Source organism: Crocuta crocuta, unplaced genomic scaffold (genome assembly GCF_008692635.1).
Source record: "Crocuta crocuta isolate KB4526 unplaced genomic scaffold, BGI_CrCroc_1.0 scaffold729, whole genome shotgun sequence".
Lineage (NCBI taxonomy): Eukaryota > Metazoa > Chordata > Mammalia > Carnivora > Hyaenidae > Crocuta > Crocuta crocuta.
In genome coordinates, this window is record NW_027528876.1 from 285,930 (window position 1) to 302,672 (window position 16,743).

The 16,743-nt window shown below is 57.9% G+C and overlaps 1 long non-coding RNA gene across 1 annotated transcript; it reads left to right on the top strand.

Moving 5' to 3' along the window:
- The first annotated feature begins 13,681 nt into the window (after positions 1 to 13,681).
- LOC144225523 (uncharacterized) lies at positions 13,682 to 16,458 on the top strand. The gene is made up of 2 exons (XR_013333332.1): positions 13,682 to 13,726; positions 15,882 to 16,458. It is a non-coding gene; the product is annotated as an uncharacterized LOC144225523 (long non-coding RNA).
- The last annotated feature ends 285 nt before the right edge of the window (positions 16,459 to 16,743 follow it).

A 16,743-nucleotide genomic window follows, 5' to 3' on the forward strand; every position in this document is an offset into this window, starting at 1 on the left:
GGGGGGCTCCGGCCGAGGACCCCCGAGCTCCGAAGGGCGCCTCCGAGGCCCTCCAGAGGCGGAGGAGGGCAGCATCTGAAAGATAACTTCGAGCGGCGCTGGGTGACACTCCGAAGTGGCCCGAGCCGGGAACCCCCGAGCGCGGAGCCGGATCCCCCCTCCCCCGACGGCCGGGATTACGGCGCAGGCGCAGCGCGGGCCGGAAGCGGAAGCNTACCCCTCCTTGGCCCCAGCGTACCTCACTCCTTCTCACTCCCTACCTCTAGCGGACCCTGCCCTTTCCTGTACCCTGTACCCAGCCCCTCCCCCACCTCCGTACCCTCCCACCACCCTGCTCCTCCGCCAATGATTGCTGCCTCCCTAATGGTCCTCTCCACCCGACCTTCTACCATGTGCCCTCCTGACCCTGCCCTAACTCCCCTCAGCCCACTCCTTGCACGCAGAGCCCCTGGAGGGGAGAGGGGCAGTGTCCTAGGGCTCACCGTCAGCCTTGGGGTGTGGTCCGCAGCGTCTAGGTGAGGTCACAGCGGGTGGGAGGAGGGAGGCAGGGAGCGCTGGGGGGCCCTTCATTCTGTGATCCTTCCGGGCTTTCTCTGTAGGTCCTCAGCAGGTCCTCAGCGGTCGGTTGGGGGCACATGCCACTTCCCACCCACCGGGCTGGAGCCAAGGTGGGAAACCTGGGCGCTGGGAGAAGGGCTGGCAGGGCGCTGCGGCTGCTCCAGCCAGCGGTGATCCTGTGGGGGCGGGGAACAGCAGTAGGAGCTGGGGGACCAGGTCACCCACTGGCCTGAGGCCTGCCCAACACTGTCTGGCTGATAGAGCGCAGGTGAGCCCAGCAGAGCCTGATGCCGCCTCCATCTGCTTGAGGGGCGCAGGGAGCCGTGGGGGCCTTTCCCAGAGCCCGGGAGGCGCAGACACTCAGGCTGAAGGGCGGACATGGACGGTGGGAAGCATTTGGCTGATGCCCCCCTGGGGAAGAAGCCAGGGCTGCCGCGGCCCCAGGAGCATGGGCACCCCCCTCCCCCGGAGAGCCCCACCACAGCCTGGGGCCAGCCGGGCGACTGGAGCGGAGGGCCACAGGTACTGCAGACTCAGGACTGGGTAAGCTGGACCCCAGAACTGGCTTTGCAGGCGGGCTGGTCGGGGCATGCGGTATGAGTGGTCCCTCGGGCCTCAGGGAGGGCCGATGGGCACTGATGGGGGACACGCACAGTGTCCGCTGGGCGGCCGCCACCAGGTGTGCTGTCCGTTTCTGCACCTCAGCGGGGCCTGCCTCAGTCCCCCCTCCCCCATCTGCACCCTGGGCCGAGAGGGCGGCACCACTGAGAGGAGGCCCCACGACAGCCACCCTACCCCAGGGGGTGCTCCAGGAGCCCAGAAGCCAGACCCCCTGAGGTTGTGTGCGGTTCCCTGTGCGGAAGGCTCGGAGCCAGCAGGGTGCGTCCCAGGCGTGAGCGGCTGGGCACGCACAGTGCTGGCCGTGGGCGAGGGTGGCGAGCGGCAGCATGTCAGGCTGGCACGTAGGCCTGTGCGCATGCGCGCTTGCTGCGCTCACAGGTTTAGGAGAAAAGGCAACAGAGGGAAAGCAGGCCCCGCCCCAGCGCCTGTGAGGGTCCTGGAGGGCCGGGCAGGCAGACCCCCTGTGCGGGGCTGACCTCTCGGGTCGGGTCGGACTGTCTGGGACATAAACACACAGGCGTGTCACTGTCGTGAGGAAGGAGGGACTGGGAAGCCTGGGTCCCGAGTAGGCGGTGGGGACTTGGGGGCACACTGACAGCACTTAGAGGCCACTGCTCAAGTTTGAGGTTCAGAGAGGTGGGTGGCCAAGGGCCGAGGAAGCAGCAGGGGAGCAGGAAAGAAGGGTCCAGCGGGAGGTGGCCAGGGACAGGGAGCCGGGCAGAGGCCGGGAGAGGGCACAGACCCATTTCTGCAGACCCCCAGCTGCCTGGTTGGGGGGCGGTGCCCCCCGTGTCAGCCTGCCGCTCCCCTCCTCTGCTTCAGCCCTTGGGGAGCGTCAGCTGCTCGCTGCGGTCTCGAGGGATTCCCTGCGCTACTCTCTGTCTCGGTGTCCTGCCTGGCGTCCTTCCTCTTTGTCCCCCTCAGCGTGGAGTATTCTTCCTCCTGACCCTGCCCTTGGAGTGCAGCCTCCCGGGAGCCTCCAGTCTGGCTGACGTCATTCAGCCTCAGCATTCCTCTCGTCCCACCCCGAGCCCCCAGGGCCGCCTCCACCCCACATGGTGATGACACGAGCTCACAAGAGGGCAGAGACCTCAGGCTGAGGCCAAGGTCTGAGGAGACCTGCCCCCGGCGCAGGGGCTGCCAACATCCATCTCTCCCTGCGGGCTGGGCCTGCTTCCTGACAATCTCACTGAACACAACAGGAGGGGAGGGCTTGCCACCAGGGATCACAGCTTGGGCAGAGAAAGAAGGTCCGCTCTGGGGTGCGAGATGGGAGGCAGCGGGAACAGGTTGCTGCCTCAGCCCCCAAGCCCCGATCCACCCACGTTGCTAATCTATGAAATATGCACCCCGTGAAACATGAGCTAATGGCCAGGGGTACCAGACATTTGAAGAAGACCTCTGTCACAAAGGAGAGCAGGACAGTTCGGGGAAAAGACCAGGAAGAGTCACAGCAGTAGCCATGTTGCCATCGTCCTGGTGGCCTGTGCCATCTCGGAAGAATTAGCCCTGCAGCCAGACGAGGGGGACGTAACGCGGCTGAGGTGACACCAGCAACAGACTTTAGGAGATGAGTGAGTGGGAAAGGAATACACTGGACAGGAAATGTGCAGACCTGTTTGAGAGGAGATTAAAAGCACCCTGAAGCATCACCGAGAGACTTGGCAGCAGCGGATGCCGTCACTGAGGGGCCTCCCTAGACATTTCACAATTCAGCGTCATCAGCGATCAGCGTGGTGAACATTTGGGGCGCCTGGCTGGCTCAGTCAGTGGAATGTGCAGCTCTTCATCTTGGGGGCATGAGTTCAGCCCACGCTGAGTATAGAGACTGCTAAACAAATAAAGCTAAAAATGCTAAACGTTTGTCTTCTCATTTTCAATAGGTCAAACTGGTCAAATAGAAAAATAAGCAGGAGTACGTTCAGCGCTAACAGATGTGAGTTCATATCGCAAAGTGTCAGTTATCAAAGCAGTGGAGTCCTGGCACTGTGACGCATTATCATCAGAACAGAATAGAAAGTCTGGAAATTGACCCAAACGCCCACAGACATTTAGTGTAGGATGAAGATGAGGTCTCAAGTCGGTGGGGAAGGCAGTGGTGTAGCGCTCCAGAGGGCGGGCAGTGGTAGCCATGCCTCATCCAACACCGGGCGCGTGGGGCGGCCTTTCCAACCTTCTCCAGGTCCAGGAGTGTGAAAGGAACGGCGGTTACGGGTGACCACACGTGGAAAACCCAACAAAACTGAGGGAGGCAAAATGCATGGCTCGAGCAAAGGCAGACATGGCTGACCAAGCCCTGGGACGCCTGGTGGAACAGGACGGCGCCGGGAACCCTGGGTTTGCACAAATGAAAGAATGAACCCAGACTCTTGCCTGATGCCACACACAAAAATTAACTCAAAATGGATCAAACACATAAAACCACAAAACTCCTAGGAGAAAACGAGAAAGCTTCACAACAATGGACTTGGCAATGATTTCTTGGATGACACCCAACAGCTCCAGCAACAAAAGTAAAAATAGCTAAATCAGGCTTCATCAAAATTAAAACCTTTTGATCATCAAAGAACATGGAAAAGTCAACCTGAGGAATGAGAGGAAACATTTACAAATCACACATCTGATAAGGGATTAATGTCCAGAATGTATAATGAACTCCTAAAACTCTAAACAGAAAAATGGCCTGAAACAAAAATGGCCAAAGGGCTTGGGCATTTCTCCAAAGTTATACCAGTGGTCGACAAGTAGATAGGAAGTGCTCCATGCCATCCGTCCTGGGGCCAGCAGGGCAAAGGAAAGCCACAGCACATGCCGCTTCACAGCCATTAGGATCGCTACGATCAAAAACAAAGAAAACGAGAAGCACTGGCGAAGGTGTGGAGAAACTGGAGCCCGGTGCGTGCTGCGGGAGCGTAAAGTGGTGCAGCCGCTGTAGGAAGCAGCGTGGAGTCCCTCACGAGGCTAAGCGTAGAATTGCCTTGTAACCCAGCAAGCCCACGTCCGGACACGTTTCTGAAAGAACCGAAAAGCAGGGACTCAAGCAGACACGTGCACACTCACGTTTGCAGCGGTGTGATTCACACTCGCCAAAAGGTGGAAGTGGCCTGGGGGTCCGTCCGTGGGTGCCCGTGAGGTGTCCCTAGAGTGGTCAGACTCCTGGAGACAGAAAATAGCATGAGCCTGGGCAGGGCATGGGGAGCTAGTGTTCATGAGGACAGAGTTCTGGTTTGGGACGAGGAGAAGGTTCTGGAGACGATGGTCGTGGTGGCCGAATGTGCTTCACGGCACCGAACTGTGCACCTTAAATGATTAAGTTTATGTGTCATTTACCACACAGAAGAAGGAGACGTAGGAAGTTAAGAAGAAATGGGAGAAGGTCATGGCGTGGAGCAGGGCGACCACGGGGCGACCAGCAAGCAGGCGGGAACCTGAGAGCAGCCTGTATGTGATGGAAGGTCCAGAAGGCCCAGGGAGGTACGGAGTGAGGCTGCCCCGGGTCTGGGGCCACCAGCTGCCCTGCGGGGCTGGGGCCGGTCGGCTGGACACAGGTCAGCAGATTGCACCAAAAAGGGAGACGAACAGGAGCTGTCCCCAGGCCCTTCCTGCCCGGACACCCAGCACTGACAGAGGCCAGACATCAGCAACCCGTGCGGACACGAGTCGTCAGAATACGGGGCCTGCCGCAGAGAGCGCGGCTTCTCAGGCCAGAAAGAGAGGGAAGGTGGGGGGGGGGGCGTCTGGGGGGCTCAGTTGGTCAAGCATCTGACTCTCAATCTCGGCTCAGGTCATGATCTCACAGTTCGTGAGTTCAAGTCCCACATCAGGCTCTGTGCTTGCAGCGTGGAGCCTACTTAGGATTCTCTCTCTCTCTCTCTCTCTCTCTCTCTCCCCCCCACCCCCAGGCTCAGTCAAGTTCATGTACACACTTTCTCACTCTCAAAATAAACTTCAAACATTTTAGAAAAAGAAGTAAAAGGGATTTGGTGCCAGGATGTACATGAAATTCAGTTGTTTGACAAAAGCACAAAGAGCCCGAGGACACACCTGGCAAAAGTGTAGGGTGCAGAGCGAGCCCCCCCCCCCCGGGGAGCTGAGTGGCGGGAGTGCACGCACCGCATGGCGGCTTCATGGGGGACGGCACGTTCCGGCGAGGGGGCCAGCGCCTCGTGCACCCGGGAACAGCTGGGGAGCGCTACAGGAGAGGGACGCGGGGGAACGTTCTCCACCCGGCACCGGGCCTCCTGTCCTTCACGACCGTGGTCACAAGTGTCAGGAGCAAGAATGCGTGACTGGGACTCAGCACACGCCAGAGGAAGGGACCTCAGACAAGGAGTCCTTATCAATCGTGTTTTATATCTTATGGGAAAAAGTATTCACTTTGGATAGTGGATTCCTGCGCTTAAAAATACGTTTTCTTCTGTGTGTTTCCCATACAGTTATGGTTCCCCACTTTAAACACGCCTGCGGCCAGGCTGGGCTGGGTGAGCCCTTGTACCAGCGGGCCCTGGGGTGCAGGGCCACCCGCCCCAGGAGGCTGGCACAGCCCTTCCCTCGCCTGCAGTGACCGTGGCCAGCACACTGGGTGCAGTGCCTGGAGGCCGGGGGCAGGGGGAGGCATCTAACAAGTGAGTTTGCAGACACCTAGGGCATCACGTTCGTGAGAAACGACCAGATCCCAGCCCGGTGGAGTTTACACACCTGTCTCAGAGGGAAATGACCAAGCGTCAAGTCAGGGAAGAAAAAAAGGCACCAGATTTGAGGAGCACCGCTCCTAACGCGCTCGCCTTACTGGCCCTGAAACGCAGCACACGGCAAGCAGAGGCTTGCCTTTTCTCTGCACTGGAGTTTAGGGCGTCGGCAAGCCAGTCTCCTCATCCCTCCTGAAACCCTGAAACGGGGTAAGAGTGGTGCTTGAGAAGCAGACACCCCTGGGTCCGAGCCCCAGAGAGGTGGGAGCAGCCCAGGAAGAAAGTGGGAGGCAGCAGGTGACCAAGAAAGGACAGATGTCACAGTCACTTCTGCTGACGCTGTGTCCGACCGGCCATGCCCCTTCCACGGAGCCCTGAGCAACAGCTCACATCTCCACTTGACATGAATGTAGAGCGAGGACCCCGAAGCAGAGGTCCGGGTAGTTCAGGGAGCAGAGAGCTTCCAGAATATTAAAGTGAGACCCTAGGACCTAGAAGAGAGACACTCCCGTATAACTTGGAACGGGCTGTTTTTTAAAAAAGAAGCTCCACAAATGATACAGAGCTCTTCATAAATAAGCAGAACAGAACTGAAATGTTCAGTAGAAGGGTTGGAATATGAACTTGAGGAAATCGGCTGGAAAATCAGAGAGATTGGAAGCAGGAGAGGAGATGTGAAGCTGAGGAGCCTTCCAGAAAGACCCACGTGCAGCTGAAGGGGTGTGAAGGCGGCCGTTGGACAGGCCAGGTCTGCAGCATGGCACTCCCGCGAAGGGCAGTCAGCCACGAAATCTCACAGCGCTATTAAGCAAAGGTGAAAGCTGATTATCTGAATTTGTATCACCCAGATTAACTTTTAAAAACCTGAAGATGCCAATGACACCCCCAAAAATTCTAAAGTTGTCCCAGAAATTCCCTAAATGAGGAATGTATGGGTGGGCAATCCCAAGCGATTAGGAAATGAGTCCTCCCCACCAGTGAGGTTGAAAGTGTCGAGCCACTTGTACGTGCAGAGCAGGCTGCACCCCGACGCCAGTGCCGTGGGGGAGGAGGAGAGGGACCGGGGAAGGAGAGAGGGGCCGGCCCCTCAGCTGTGGTGCAGATGGAAGAGTCCTGAATGCGTGGGCAGTAACCCAGCAGCATCTGAGAGACTAAACTTCACAACCGTGCCACTGGCTGCCTCCCATGTTTCCATCCCCCAGGAGAGCAGGGACGTTGTCTCTTCACAGCTCTGTTCCCAGCGCCTAGGATGGTGCCGGGGCTCACAGAGTAGGTACAAGATGAATATATATTGGGTAAAGAAAGTTGTGGGTATACCCAAAAAACCCATACCCTAACGACAAAGGAATTTGGAAATCCGTTTAGTAAAATGGTCTACATTAACAAAGGAGGAAGACCACAGACTATCTCAGTAGACACTGAAAAAGAAATTGCAGTATCTTTCCTTCAAACAAATATAACAATTAAAAACAATTTTGTGAAATTGAGGTATAATTAATATACGGTTAACCTATCAATTCTTAGTAAGGTCGGGAGAGATGGATATGCCTGAAACCCAATAAAGCACAGCTATCAAGAGCCTTGGGTGGCCTTCACCGAAGTGTTTCCCACAGGCACGGGCAGCAGGCAGGAACGCAGGGCATCGCCATGATGATGGACACGCCGGCACGGAGCCTGTGCAGAAGTCAGGAAGATGAAAGGAGCTATGAATACCTGAAGATGAACCGGTCACTCTGCAGCCAATACACTGTCTACCTCGAAAATCCATGCAAGCCCCTTAGGAAAGAAGAGCACTAGTAAAAGAGGAAGGGTGAACATATGATCTCCAATTAAAACTTCATCGTTTTTCAACATACAAAAATAACCAACAAGAAAATGAAAGTGGAAAAAAGGATGCATTCCCTTTAACAACAGAAACTGCGAAGTCCCTGAGAGTAAATCTGCTCTTGGGACGAACGCTACGTGCAGCGTGAGACTGAATAACACAGAGGATACCTGATGGAAAGCTTTACCACCTTGCTCGAATGGAAGATTTAAGATTTAAACCTGCCACATTCCCCCAAAGTAACTAATTCAGTTCAATACCATTTTAAAAAACCAAACTTTTCATGAATCTTGAAAATTCTATCCTAATGTACATATGTTTCTGTCCGTGTATTAGTTACCTGTTGCTGTGTAACAAGTGTCCCCAAGATTTAGCAGCTTAAAACAACAATAAATATGTTTGTCCCAGTTTCTGTGTCAGGAACTTGGGAACTGCTTAGCTGGGTGGCTTTGGCTCCGGTTCCCATCAAGGCCATAGTCATCTGAAAGTCAAACAAGCTCAGAGAATCCACTTCCACAGTGGCTCACTCCCGTGGCTTTCGAGTCAGTGCCGGCCGTGGGCAGAAGGTCTCAGTTCCTCACCCCGCGGCCCTCTCCCTGGGGCTGCCCGAGTCCTCACGTCCTGAGGCTGGCTTCCCTCAGAGTGGGTGGTTCAGGAGACAGCAAGGAGGAAGCTGCAATGTCCTACGACAGCCTTGGACTCGCGCTCCATCATTTCTACAACATCCTGTTGGATACAAGTTCACCGCTACGTAATGTGGCAGGGAGGACACGGGGCCTGAGCACCAGGAGGCACAGATCGCTGGATGCCACCGTGGAGGCCGGCTAACACGGGCAGTGTAATGTGGTCACGTGCCCAGCAAACCTAGAGCAGGGGACATGAGGGGAGTCTATACCAAGAACTGCCATAGTGCCCTGCAGGGCGCCAGGGACAAAACAAGATGTCAGGAGCGATCAAAGAGGAGACAGTTTTGAAAGGAGTGACCTCCTGGCATTCACAACATAGAAACTTAACTCAGCGGAGAACATAACCATCAACCTGGAATTTCATGCCCAGCAACAGTAATCTTTTAAGAAGAAGGAAAAATAAGGGCGCCTGGGGGGCTCAGTTGGTTAAGCCTCTGACTTCGTCTCAGGTCATGATCTCATGGTTCGTGGGTTCAAGCCCGCGTCGGGCTCTGTGCTGACAGCTCAGATTCTGTGTCTCCCTCTCTCTCTCTCTCTCTCTCTCTCTGCCCCTCCCCCACTCATGCTATGTTTCTGTCTCAATAATAATAAACATTAAAAAAAATTAAGAAGAGGGAAAATAAATAAATAAATAAAATGATAGGCAAGATAAGACAAAACAGACCTCAGGACCTCAGTCCGGTTGTGAAGAACAGAGCTCACACAGCGGGAAGGTGATGTCAGGCAGGCGGGGGCGCCAAGAAGGAGGCGAGCAGCCAGACACCCGAGACTCGGGGTGGACAGACGTGCACCCACGGTGGCGTGAGCGTCTGGAGCTGTGTATTTGAAATGCCCTCTGGTGCCCTCCGACGGGCATGTCCGTTAGCTTAGGCTCTGGTGAGTTTGCACGCAGCTGGTGAGTACACCGAGGGGGAGAAAGCGGACAAGTGAGACGGCGGAGAGAGACCCTTGAAACGGGCAAGACAAAGCACGAGTCCCGCGGCGGGTGTGGTGCCGGTGTTGGTGCAGTCGATGGACTAGAGACCAACCGCCCCACTTACAAGACAGCCCGGTCCCTCGATGTGCGCATGAATGTGCATGCAGGGAAAGCTGGGAACATTCCAGACAAGTGGGACGGGGCCTCCCACGCACAGTCTCCCATCTGTTGGCAGCGTGCTGTGCTGCCCTGCTCTGCCCTACGGTCTGGGGCTAGAGCGTTGGGGGCCCCTCCCCGTGGCAGCAGGATGACCCGGCAGACGTACCTGTGAGTGAAGGAAGTAAGTGGCACCGTATGTTTGCAGTGTGGCTTCTTTTATTCAGAATTCGGAAATGTGCATATATCACTGCATAGCAAAGATATTACTTGAAAAACTAAAGATCTGTTTTTTTGAAAATTTACTTGGAAAAGAAACCGGGCCCGGATTTTGAAACATATGAGCAGGCATTGCTTGTCTGCTCTAAGCTCCAGCAATTAAAATCGTATGGCGTTGGGACAGACAGACGCGGGCAAGTAGCCCACAATCCAGGGCCAGTAGTCTGGAAATGGGCCCCGTGTGTGTCTGGGGACTTGACCTGTGCTCCGCCTGGATTGCAGGACAGAGGGAAACAGACTTCCCCAATGAATGGCGTCGGGGTAACTGGCTGCCCGCTGAAGAGATCATGAGGTAGATTCCTCACGTGTCCCAAACCCACGCCAAACGTTAGGACCGAACCACAGACGCGCCGGGACGGCGTGGGAGAGCGTCGTCAGGATCTCGCAGTGGGAAACTCCTCCCTGGGGCCACGCACAGAACCCACTGGGGGAAATCCTGACAAACCCGACCGCAGTTTTTCAAGGCCGCAAAGACACAGGCGTCTTCCAAGACGGGAAGGAAACGCCGGCGACGTGGGTGCCAGCACCAACCAGAGTCTACGGAGAGGCGCAGCCAGAATTGGGGGGAAAGCGCCTGACGTGCGTGGACGTCCAGGTCGGGGACGTGCGCTGGAACCGGGCCAGGAGACTGGCCGACACGACGCTGACCATGCCTGGGGCCGGTGGGGACGCCAGTCTCTCTGTCCTGCTGGTTTCTCAGGGAGCTAGCTGGTGACAATTGTCCCTTGTTTTCCTGTTTGTTTTTTTCAGTTTCACTTCTTCATTAATCTTTCCTCCTCCTGCCTTTAACTTGTAGTGGGTTTCTGTTGCTGTCGTTTTCCTGGCTTCTTGAGTTTCCTGCTTCGTCATCTGTTCTGTGGCTCTTTTCTAACTTCCCTGCATCTAAAGCTCCGTCTTCACAGGACCCTCGCTCGTTTCTCAGTGAGTCGGCACGTAGTCCAGACTTTCCTTTTCACTCGGGTGGATAAGAAGGGTGTTTGGGAAAGCCCTCGTCAATACGCCTCTGCTATTAATTTTTAATTGCATCGTGTTGCCTTGTGGTCACCTACTGTGACTACGTGCGAGTCCTGTGCTGACGCATCTGCGTTGGTGGCCTCAAGCGTGGCTGATGCATGCGATGCTCCGCTTGTTGGGTGAGAGTGTGGTTCTCTGTGGGTCAGACGTGTGCATGTCTTGCACATCTATCAGATCACTCTTCTTAATTACTAAAGTCTTTATTTTTTTATTTTTCTGCTACTTTTACTTATTTATTTATTTAAAAATTTTTTAAATGTTTTATTTATTTCTCAGAGAGAGAAGGAGACAGCGTGAGCAGGGGAGGGTCAGAGAGAGAGGGAGACACAGAATCTGAATCAGGCTCCAGGCTCTGAGCTGTCAGCACAGAGCCCGACGCGGGGCTCGAACCCACGAACGTGAGATCATGACCTGAGCCAAAGCAGGAAGCTGAACCGACTGAGCCCCCTAGGCGCCCCACCTGCTACTTTTATTAACGCATGTGCACATGTAATTTGGAACGACAGGCCTGCCCCAGCTCTTGGGGTCACAGGTGGCGCCGCCCTGCACCCACTCTTCCGGCTCCTGTGGCTGCCCCCACAGCTTAACACAGCATGTGGGCACTGCTGCTTCTCGAATCCTCACTTTCCCATTCTGTCGCCTCCCAGAGACTGAGGGCGCCGCACCCTCTCCCCCCACATGCCTTCCCCTTCCCCCACTATGTGGTTTCAGGCTTTTTACTTAAATCCACTTGCAGCGTTTCCTGTCCAGTGACTATGTGCGCTTCACCCACGTAGCACATCCACCGAGCACAGAGCACCACGACCAGCAGGTGCTCACACACGCACAGCCTTGTGTTTCTCCCTGGGGTTAATCGTGGCGCACCCCCTTCATCTCCTGTGCACAGGTTATTAGTCCTTTCCCAGACTCTCCCCCGATGCTGGATACTTCCCACAAATGTCCCGACACGTCAGGCAGGGCCCCTCGGGGTGGCTGCATAGTGATGTCCCCCTCTGTCCCTCCCAGTGCTACCCGTGACCATCCCAAACTGTGATGCAAGGATTTGGGGGCCTGTCCCCACTATGCGCACTCTCCTTGGGGACCCCAGCCACACCTGGAGCTGCGATGCCTGTGCTAATGAAGCCCACTCCTCCTCAGAGCCCCAGGCACAGGACAGCTGCTGGTGGCCACTCCGGAGTCCCACAGGCCACGCTCGGGGGAAGTCTGGAGGCCAGCTCTGTTCCCAGAGGAGGCTGCCCCCCAAGGCTGCTCATCTGGGGTGCCCTGCCAGCCCCTCCTCTGCAGGACCCCTGTTCCTGGGCCCTCGGACTCCCTACTCGCTGGTTTGCTCCCTTGTTTCGGTGGACTGCCTCATCTAGCAGCTATTCCGGAAGGGTCCAGATGTTTGAATCCTCGACTGTAAAGTTGTTAGAATGTCTTTATTTGGCCTCCACACTTGTTTGGTACTTTAGTGAGTGGAAATTCTCAGTAGAAAATCCTTTTCTTTCAGGATTTGTAAGGCATTGTTGTATTGCCTCTAACCTCTAGGGTTGCTGCCTGATGCCCTGGATGGTGTGGACCACAGGTCCTTTGCATGGGCCCTGCTTTTCAGCCTCTGCAACTATCTGAGCTCTTCCTCCACTGCCGGGGTTCTGATGGCACAGCTCTGCCCCTGGTGCGGGTGTGTCCGCTCTCGTTGTCCTGTGTGAGTCCGTTCAGTCTGGAGCCCCGTCCCCCTCGACTCTGGAAGTGCGTATGCACCCTCTTCTGGCTCTCTCCTCCTGAATCTTTGACTACCTGGATGTTGGCCTACATGGTTGATTTTCTGTTCTCGTGATTTGTTACCTGTTCTTCATTTTTGGTGGGTTTTTGACATCTTTTTTTCTTTAATTTATTTAGTTTTAGAGAAAGAGAGCATGCACGCATGCACGTGTGTGCAGAAAAGGGGAAGAGAGGGAGAGAGAATCCCAAGCAGACCCCCCCACTCCTCTGTCAGTGTGGAGCCTGATGTGGGGTTCGATCCCACGAACCATGGGACCATGACCTGAGCCTGAGCTGAGAGTCCCACACTCAACTGACTGAGTCCCCCAGGGGCCAGGTTTCTGGTGTCTTTCCAGTCCTCAGATTATCAGTCAGGATTTGCTGTGATGACGCTCTGTAACGACTTCCTTGATTCGCAGCCGCACACTCTCGCTCTCAGCTCGGGGTCTGAGGTCAGGGGACCTGTGTGCCCTCTGCTTGCCTCCCAGTCTCAGGGGGGCCCTGGGGGCACTGCACCCACAGCAGGTGGCAGGCACCTGAGGGGCGCCCTGAAGCACACAGGCTTGGTGGGAACAAGTGCCCTGGTGACCTGCTGCGGACCTGCCCACGGTCGGTGGTGGGCAGCAGACCCTGGGGAACCCCCCCCCCCGGTGCTGGGACCGGTTGGAGGGAGGGACACAGCACCTGTCCGAGCCACCCGCCTTCGCACTGAGCCCGGCGGCTGCCCCACGCCACGGAGAGCCACAGGTCCCGGGCGAGGGGCTCTGCGGCCCGTCTCCCTGGGGCTCCGGGGGCGAGCTGGAGAAGGACCCTCTGCCTCCCACCTCCTGGCACCGGCAGGAAGGGCCAGGGCCTTGGCTCTGCGGACTTCCCGCCTAGGGGCCGACCCTCGGGCAGAAAAGCCGGCAGGTGGTGGGGCCGGGGGCGCAGGCGCCGAGCCACCTGAGGCCGCAGCGCGGGCACCTGGAGGCTGCGCCTGAGCTCGAGGGGGCGGGGGGGAGCGAGCAGACAGCCCNGTCGCCCTCAGGACATCGCGAAGCTCGTGGCCCAGCTGGTGTCGGAGGACGTGGACAAGGACGTGCTCCTCCCCCGCCCTCCGAGGCCCTCCGAGTCCGCCAGCGCCTTCCTGGACAGGAGCGCGCCCTTCAGGCCGACCGTGACTTTGAAGGCGCAGGTCCCGAGGTCCCCTCCCTCCTAAGAGACAACTCAAGCCAGTGTCCGTCTTCCAGCGCCTTTCCAGGGGGTACGGAGGGCTGGGGTGGGGGGGTCGGCGGCTGAACCCTCTTCACACTCAGACTCATGAGTCTTGGATGAGAGAACAGATCCTCAGGACCCTCTGGCTGCCCTAGGCCTTGGAGGCCACCTCTGGGAGGGACCCTGGGGGGCAGGGCAGAGTGGGGCCTTCCAGGATAGCCCTCTGCTGCCCGGAGAGGCTACCCACACCTTCCTGGGGTCCAGCAGCTGGGGTGGCTCCAGGGGAGGGGAGTTGGGACATGGAGGGGGGCATGATGCCCTCGCAGGCCCCACTTACAGAGCCTGGTCATGACCAGGTCCTCTGCCAGTCCTCCAGGAGGGTGGGCATAATGTCATGAACTGCTGGGGACTGATGCCACCCAGCTTGGGGATGCCGGGTCTCATGTTAGGCCCTGCCCCCCTGGAGGCCTAAAGGGGCACATGTAACCCTGGGGGAGCAGAACACGGGGTGCTGAACACAGAGGGAGGCTTCCCGGAGGAGGTGATGCCTTCCCACCTCCGCGCAGTGCTTGGTGGGCAGAGGGCATGAAGAGGTGGCCCTGGGCCCACTGTGGTCCCTGGTCTCTGCTTCTGGAGGGTCAAGGGGTGGGGGATCCTGAGCTGGGGGTGATGAGGCAGAGCCACATTTGGGGAGATCAATGTGGAGAGGGCCGGAAGGACAGAGGTGACTGCAGTCTCCCAGCCCTCGGGGGCACCGGACAGACAGCAGTGGGGGGCAGGCGCCATCCCCTGGACTTGGTGACGGACTCTTGGGCCGACGGGGCATCCGTGTGGGGACAGCTGGGGGGGGAGAGCTTTGGGCAAGATGAGGCCATCAACCCCAGGCCCGTGCACCCCTCCCTCCCAGAGCATCCTGCCAAGATGCTGCTGCCCCCCAGGGCCGGGGGGTGTCCTGAGAGCTGGGGTGAGGTCTGGGCAGGACCTGGGGGACATTGTGATCCCCTCCCCCTCCTCCCTAAGGACCTCCGATGAGGTAGGGGGGTGGGTGTCAGGCACCAGAGCCTGCTGCGGGCCAGGCTCTGTGCTGGGCAGGGAGACCCCTGCCCCCACCAGTGCTCACAGTCCAGAGTGGGAGCTAAAGTGTCAACAGCTAGGACAGAGTGACACGCGCTTTGATGTTCTTTGTCACCCAGTGGCTTTAAAGGACTCCGTGTTGTCACTACAGACCCAGGGGCTCCCTGGGCTGTGACCTACCCGTTCGGTCTTGCCTGGGGAGCCTCACCAGGATGCAGTCAGCGGGCGGCAGGTCCAGGGTGCTGGAGGAGCAGCCCCGTGCTTTCTAGGGGTGTCAGGGCCTCTCCCCTGCTGGGAGCCCGGCACCCACCGCGGCGGTGCAGAGGGGCCTGGGGGCGGGGCAGCTGGGGTCCCTCCCCAGGCGAGCGGGGCCCGGGACGGGGTCACTCACCACCCGCAGACCGTTTTGCTGTCACTGGGAGAGTTGCTTCCTGCGGCTGCCCTGACAGAGGGCCACCGGCCACACCCTCAGGCAGACGCGGGACTGAGGCTCTGCAGAGGCCACAGCAGGTCTCAGCAGGCTAAGACCAGGGCGCGGGCAGGGCTGCTTTCCCTTCCAGAGGCCCTCAGAGAGAATCTGCCCTGGCTTTCCGTAGCTTCTAGAAGCTGCCTGCAACCCTTGGCCCACGGCCCCTTCCTCTGCCTTCAAAGCCAGCAGCGTAGTGTCCCTTTGTCCCTGCTGCACGTCTTCTCTGGGCTCCGTCTTCCAGCTTCACGGCTCCAGGCCCTGCGGCTACTCTCAAGTCCTGGCTGGGCAGTCCAGCCCCCCNGGGTGAGGCACGGACAAGCATGCGTGCAGGTTCGGGGTGAAGACGTGGACATCGTTTTGGGGCGCTCTGCCTTCCGCAGGGTCTCCTGGCATTGAGTGGGCAGAACTGGGGGTGCTGCTTCAGTCGCGTAGAGCACAGGACTCCCCCCTGCAACCAAGAATGGTCAGGCCCAGATGTCCAGAGCCCCCGCTGAGCGTCCCTGCGAGGGAGGAGGGCCCACCCAGCAGACAGTGGACAGCAGCAGGGAGGGGGAGTCGGGGCGGCATCCGTCTGGTGAAGGCCCCCCCAGGCCCCCCCGATGCACACTGTAGCGCTCCCCGCTGTACGTCCACTCTTAACTGCTCCTCCCCTTCCTTTCAGCCAGGTGGGTTTCTCTTCCAGCTCCAGGAGCAACAGCGCACCCCCCCACGGCTCACGGTGAACCCCCAGCTGGTTGGCCATCTGGGGACACTTCTGAGTACGGAAGACCTTTGAAGACATCCCTGGGCGGGGGGCACTGGGGTGCTCTGGTGGCAGGGGGGACAGCGTCCCACACGCAGGCTTGCCTGTGCTGGCCACATGGTGTCCTAGCACCTGTCTGTGCTCACGAGGCAGGCCAGCTTGGGACAGGGAGCAGAGGCTGCTGTGGACACCCCAGGTGGAAATGGGGGACCTTGCAGCACCCCAGGACTGCTGTGTGCCTGGGACGTGTCGTTTCTGTCCTCCTCCCCAGGGCCAGCACTGCCCCTGCTGCAGAAAAGGACGTCGTTGGCTTTGCAAGAGCACATGGCTCACCGTCCAACAACCCAGATCTCGCCCACAACTTCATCCAGATGAGGCTGTGGATGTTAGGTGAAGGTCACCCAGGTGTTTCTAGAGGCCCGGGCAGGGAGGGCACGTGGAGATAAAGTACAGAGCTCCCCCATGCAAATTAAAATTTTTTAATTTAAAGGGAAAACATGATTGCTGAATTAGATGAATGCGTCTTCACCCCAAATCTAAAAGCTTCTCCTAAGGTTATTTTTAGAAATTGCAAAAATCAAGAGATAGTGTCACGTGGCTTTGGCAGCGCGCTCCCCTCAGTCAGCGCCGGGTGACGTCCGGCTTCAAGCGCTGAGTCCTGCCCGACAGCCTCAGGTCTACACCGCCCACCAGAGCTCACCACCCCCATGTGGCCAGGTCCATACCAGCTAGGGGCGGGCAGGGGCCTCAGGTCTACACACGCCCAGGCTCAGCGAACCCC